At 39.1% G+C, this 6716-nt stretch overlaps 1 long non-coding RNA gene across 3 annotated transcripts; it reads left to right on the top strand.

Annotated features, from left to right (window-relative positions):
• The first annotated feature begins 605 nt into the window (after positions 1-605).
• On the top strand, positions 606-5497 carry LOC138959054 (uncharacterized). 3 transcript variants are annotated; one of them, XR_011453592.1, is made up of 6 exons: positions 606-901; positions 1283-1378; positions 1888-1961; positions 2248-2408; positions 2946-3011; positions 5063-5497. It is a non-coding gene; the product is annotated as an uncharacterized lncRNA (long non-coding RNA). The 3 variants fall into 3 exon arrangements; XR_011453593.1 differs by lacking the exon at positions 1283-1378 and having other exon boundaries at positions 610-901; positions 5063-5496; XR_011453591.1 differs by lacking the exon at positions 606-901 and having other exon boundaries at positions 1117-1378; positions 5063-5496.
• Positions 5498-6716: the final 1219 nt, after the last annotated feature.

Below are 6716 nucleotides of genomic sequence, written 5' to 3'. Positions count from 1 at the left end.
AACATAAGCCAAGCTAAGCGAACAACCTTTCTCCCGTTTCGGAGAAGTACACTAAAACAACAATCCTAAGCAAACCAACAACTAGAACCCCGATTTCTCCTTTCCCTTCTCTATTTATCCCCTTCCTTGTTTGTTTACCTGTTACCTCTAGCTACCGCTAACGTTTCGATCGTCTATAACGATCTCCCCTGACTGTCTACGTTACCCCAATACATGTCCTAACAACATAAACAACATACCTTGTCTCTCCTTCCTTTCTTCTTGTTTCGTACCTTTAGCAACGAACCGACACTCTCGATCGTCTTAGAGTCAAGGCGATCGAGGATGTTTGTTTACGTTTCTCTAGGTAACTTCTAACAATGCTCAAACAACCTAGCCTACCGAACTAAATCTCCATTTTACTTTCACTCAATCATCATCCTATCAATAATGAATCAATTCTAAAATGCATAACCATATTTACATGCACATTTCGTTACATAATATTCTCTCATCGTTCTGCTTCGATGAGATCTCGTATAACACCTTCTCAAGTCAAAGCGACCAAAAAGTGTTTGTTTACGTTTCCCTAGGTAACCTCTAACAACATACAAACAATTTATCTAACTAAACCAAATCTCTGTTTCCTTTCACTCAATCATTATCTTATCAATAATGAATCAATTCTAAAATGCATGCAGTAATATTCACATGCACATTTCATAATACAATATTCTTTTATCGTTCTTCTTCGATGAGATCTCGAATAACACGTCATCTAAAATGGCGTCATCGAAAAGAAGATTACGTTCCATTGTGTTCGTCTCATAAGAATGCGATCGATACGCACACGATTTCGAATAAAAACTACATAAACTAGTCAGCGAAAGTTTCCTGCTACGAACTGTGCAGTGGTTTTCTGGTGAGTACATCTTAACACAGTTAATATCATAACATTTGTCCACAAGTCTCCCAGTCTTTCACTTGTGTCAATGAAGAACACTTTTAGATCTGTATCACATGTTTCTCAGTGCAAAAGTTAGATCCACTAATGTTCAGGTTAAAGTTTCTGGATAATACTAATAGGGCCATCCATTACATGCACCCCCGCTTTCTAATATTATGCTCCGCATAATCTATATATTTTAAAACATATTCTCCTGTGACTTTAACTACCAGTACCAGAACTAGAACATAGAAATTGAAATTTGAAATTAAAACTTGAGTGAATCACTCCTGTCCTATTTGATTTTCTTGAACTTTAATTTGATGGTGGTTTTTCCATTCTTTCTTTTGATTTCAGACGATGTGAAGGAGTTGGTTGTCTGCACTTGTGCAATTGCCATAACCTCGTCATAGGGCAGATACACTGTGACTGGGTATAGTTTTGCTGCAGAAGGCAAGTCTGTTTTCTCTTTCTCCTTCCCCTGACCTCCCTCATTGATTGAAACATCACTTATTGTTTCATATACCGGTACTGGTTCCATCTGTAACACATTAATATCGTATTGCGCTAATTAAGTTATTCATAGTCAATGTTTTCATATTTGTCAACCGTCCATACTACAATACATCTTGTATTACCTACTTATCTTCTAAAACTAACCGAGACCGAGTAACATTGTTAGGATTGAAAAAGCGTGCTACAGTACCTTCGTGCTTTACCAATTTCACATCGCCTAACAATAACTCGACTCCTTGAGAACTCCACCTGTCCAGTTTGAATAATTATCTTGGCCTAGTGCCTCACATTATTGTCACACAGGGATATATATGTCTCGAAACCAGCCTCAATTTACCTTGAGTTACGCTCCATCATACTAACTAACACAGTCCCTACGAAAGACGTATATGAAAATACTGTTTATGAATGACTATCTTTTGCACAATGTCATTGTTATGTTCCAGAAAAACAAGGCGAAGTTACGAACAGTTCAGTCTCCACTTCTCCATCCACGTCGGCACATTCTTTCCTTTATAAGGTAACAGTCTGTCAATGTGATACGCCTTTGAATCTTTCTTTGGTCTAGTTTTAATAAGGTATGTCAAATCATCAATCTTGTTGGTGATGATATACGGTCCTTTCCATTTTGACGTCATTTTAGTACACACACCTATCTTCCTGACAGGGTTGAACAACCAGACTAATTGTCCTACACTCAGTTCACGTTTTCTGGTTTTCATGTTGTAGTACTTCTCTTGATGCACTGCACTTTTCTTTAAATGTTTCCGCGCATGTTCATATACTTTTTGAAATGTCTGTTCCAGGTTTGCAGTGTAGACATCTGGGGAAACATCTTCTTCTTCAGCTCCGGGTCGTCCAAACACCAGTGACATCGGTAGTCTCGCCTCACGTCCCAGCATCATTCGATTTGGAGTTATACCTGTACTGCAGTGAACCGACGATCTGTATGCTGAGGCCAGCAGAGGTAAGTAGATATCCCAGCTTTTCTGGTTGTTTTCGCAGTACGCTGTTAACATAGCAGCCAGTGTTCTGTTGAATCGTTCTACAATTCCATTTGCTTGAGGCCGCATGCTTGTAGATCTGGTCTTGTTTATCCCCACTAGATTACACATTTCCTTGAATAACACTGATTCAAAGTTTGTGCCCTGATCAGTGTATAGTGTTAGTGGATACCCAAATCTGCTTGCGAAATGAGTAATGAAGGCTTGTGCTATCGTCTTTGCTTCTTGATTTGGAATTGGTATTGCTTCTGTCCATCGTGTGAATTGATCTGTGATGACCAAAATGTGTGTGTTTCCCATCACTGTTTTGGGAAAAGGTCCACATATGTCTAGATTCACCCGTTCCAGAGGTTCACCAACTCCACAATGTCCAAGTGGAACATGTTTTTGATGAGATTTTCGAGCAGCACACTTATCACATTGTACACAGTAGCGTTTGATACAATCATCCATGGCTGGCCAATAATATGACTGTTTTATTCTCTCTCCTGTCTTTTCAGATCCAAGATGACCAGCGGTGGGAACGTCGTGATGATTCTTCATAACATCTTCTTGCTTTGACTCAGGTACGATCATTTGTAGTCCTGTATCTTTATCATTCTCAAGACGCTTTCTGCAGAGAATACCATCTACTATACATAGTCTGTCCCACTGAGCCCAAAGTGTTTTTGCCTGAGAACGTTTTGTAGAGAGCTCTGCCCATTTTGGTCGCTCCTTTGATTTCATCTTCGCAGATAGAAGTGGTTCAATATCTTGATCTTCAAGTTGAGCTTGGCTAAGTTCTTCTGCATTCCATCCGTCCAAAGATAATGGATGAAATCTGACTTCAAAATCAGGTTTTTCTGTACTTGATGATGAGTCTAGAGTTTTACTGCATGACGGTTTCTGTTCATCTTCCACAATCATAGCTATGTTGGGGTTTTCTTGCTTAACTTGCTTGCTTGCAGAACTGAGGATATCAGAGAAAGAGAATTGAACTGCTGTTGACTTGTCTTCGGAACTGAGGATGTCAGAGAAAGAGAATTGAACTGCTGTTGGTCTTAGTTCATCATTCTTGGTTCTCCGTTGTGTCAAAGTACATGCAACAAAGTTTTCTTCTTTCATTGTTTGCTGATCTCTTTGTTTATTTGCTTGACCATTCACCGCAACTAATGGAGTAGACACTTGAAGAGGCGAAATACTGTTTTTGTTAAGTTTATCAAAAACTGACGTAGAAAGAAGAGTTGTAGTGCTTCCACAATCAACTAGAAAGTTGACTTTTTCTTGGTTCTCTACCAATACAGAAGTATACATTCCATTGTCAGTATCACTAATTTTTGATCCCGATACACCAATTCTTCTTGGTACATCTTCTTGTGTTTTATCTTCTTTCTCTTTGTTTTCCTGTTCCGTAGTTTCTTCTTTCTTCATGTTGCGTTGACTCGGTTGAGTATCCTCCCTGTTTTCCTGTTTCGTAATTTCTTCTTTCTTCACGTAGTGTTGACTCGGTTGAGTATCCTCTCTGTTTTCCTGTTTCGTAATTTCTTCTTTCTTCACGTAGCGTTGAGTATCTTCCCTGTTTTTCTGTTCCATAGTTTCTTCTTTCTTCATGTTGGGTCTTCGTCGATTTACCGATTCTCGACCCTTTAAAATCGGCGGTTCTCGTTTCCCTCTCTTCTCTGTTGAGAAGGTCCGTTGTGGGTTGGTCGAGTTTCAAATTGTTCCTGTTCTTTGCACTTCCTGTACAAATTACAGTCTTTCAAACTGTGGTCAGAGCGTTTACAACATGTGCAAAACTGTGTTCTCTGTCTGCAGTTTCTGGACAAATGTGTAGTCTCATTACATGTCCAGCACCGTCTGTCTCCCTTTTGTTGTTGACGATTTCGATCAGTTGTCTCCGGTGAAGAATTTATCATCGTTGATTCTTCTCCGTTGACCATGAAGATTTTCTTTTTCTGTGGTACCATGATAGCTTCATACATGTCAGCCACCTCTTCAGCTTCACGAATGGTTTGACAGTTTCTCTCCAAACATCGCCATTTTATGTCTGGACTCATATTTTTATACCATTGCTGTAGTGCAAGTTGATGTTGAGTTGATGACCCAACATTTGGATATGCCCTTTGTGCAAGTAGAAGAAGTTCATCAGAAAAGTCTGCCAATCCTTCATTTGGTAGTCTTTTTCTGTTTTCAAACTGTGTGGTCCAGTACACCCCATGTCTGGATGCTGTGCCGAATCTCTGTCGCAGTTGAAATATAAGACTGGCATATTCTCTTTTCTCATGAGGTGCTAGTCCAGCGTAGAATCTTCTAGCTTGTCCTTTCAAACAGGCTCCAAGAGTGAGTGTTCTTTCTCTCAGTGTCCAACCACCTAAATCAGCAATACATTCAAACTGATCTAAGTATGTCTCAAAGTCATCACTCCCATCGAAAAGTTGTGGTTTCATTTGTAGACCTCTTCTACTTGATCCTTTGTATGTCTTGTCTGTTACTGTTAGTTCTTGAACACCTCCAGTAGAATTATGACTATTTCCTCCCATCGGAAATTCTGCTCCCTCAGTTTCTTCATCACGTAGATACTGTTCATAAAATTGTTCAGGATTCATCATTGTTAATACTTTCTTTTCTTCTTTTGCAGAAATCAATCGAGTCCAATCCAAGCAGAATCTCCGTAAAAAGTCACTTTTAAAGAAAAGTCATTCCTCATCTGGTATAAAAGTCAAAAGACATCTCCTTCTTGTAAAATCCTCTTCCTCAACGATATCAGCTACAGCTATGTATAAAACATGTATCAAAAGTCAATAAAGTTTATAAAAATCACCTCCAGGCTACTATGCTTCTTCTAGTTTCTTCAGTTCCTCTTCTTTCTCTCTTGTTGCACGTTGTCTAGTTTCTTCGGTTCCTCTTCTTTCTTCTTGTTGTACGTTGTCTAGTTTCTTCAGTTCCTCTTCTTTCTCTCTTGTTGCACGTTGTCACAATCACATGAAGATTTTAATCCATGAATAATCACATGAAGAAAATAATCCGTGAATAATCACATGAAGATAATATTCCGTGAATAATCACATGAAGATAATAATCCATGAATAATCACATGAAGATAATAATCCGTGAATCAGCAGGGTTATATCCATTTTTTGACTCACATGCGAAGCAAAAGTGAGTCTATGTACTCACCCGAGTCGTCCGTCCGTCCGTCCGTCCGTCCGGACGTCCGTCCGGACGTCCGTCCGTCCGGCCGTCCGGAAAACTTTAACGTTGGATATTTCTTGGACACTATTCAGTCTATCAGTACCAAATTTGGCAAGATGGTGTATGATGACAAGGCCCCCAAAAACATACTTAGCATCTTGACCTTGCTTCAAGGTCAAGGTCGCAGGGGCCATAAATGTTGCCTAAAAAACAGCTATTTTTCACATTTTTCCCATTTTCTCTGAAGTTTTTGAGATTGAATACCTCACCTATATATGATATATAGGGCAAAGTAAGCCCCATCTTTTGATACCAGTTTGGTTTACCTTGCTTCAAGGTCAAGGTCACAGGAGCTCTTCAAAGTTGGATTGTATACATATTTTGAAGTGACCTTGACCCTGAACTATGGAAGATAACTGTTTCAAACTTAAAAATTATGTGGGGCACATGTTATGCTTTCATCATGAGACACATTTGGTCACATATGATCAAGGTCAAGGTCACTTTGACCCTAATGAAATGTGACCAAAATAAGGTAGTGAACCACTAAAAGTGACCATATCTCATGGTAGAAAGAGCCAATAAGCACCATTGTACTTCCTATGTCTTGAATTAACAGCTTTGTGTTGCATGACCTTGACCTTGGGTCAAGGTCACATGTATTTTGGTAGGAAAAATGTGTAAAGCATGTGAGTCGTATGGGCTTTGCCCTTCTTGTTTTTGTTTTTTTTCACACACACACTTTAATCCATGAATCCACTGCAGGGTTATTTCCAAGAAATGTGTCTTTCACAAAAGAATCACAAATCCCACTTCTGACACCATTGTAACGGGATGGGCGCGCGAGCTGTGTTGGCTCTGGTTGTTGATTGTTGTGTGTGTGAATGTTAATGAAGAATAAAGCAAACACAAATTGTTCCAGGTTTCAATGTTCAGATTTATTCATCTGAACAAATTCGTATCGAACTTCAATATATCAGTGCATCGTTCATTCACATATAAAAATAGGCATGACATATGATGACCTTGTTCTGAACTATCTTCTTTACTGTAGACTGCGATCTCTTCATGTAGCTTAGAACCTAATATTCTCAACTCAA

Source organism: Littorina saxatilis, linkage group LG2, assembly GCF_037325665.1.
Source record: "Littorina saxatilis isolate snail1 linkage group LG2, US_GU_Lsax_2.0, whole genome shotgun sequence".
NCBI lineage: Eukaryota > Metazoa > Mollusca > Gastropoda > Littorinimorpha > Littorinidae > Littorina > Littorina saxatilis.
Note: the sequence above shows the minus strand (reverse complement) of the source record. Positions and strands in the feature narration are given on the sequence as shown.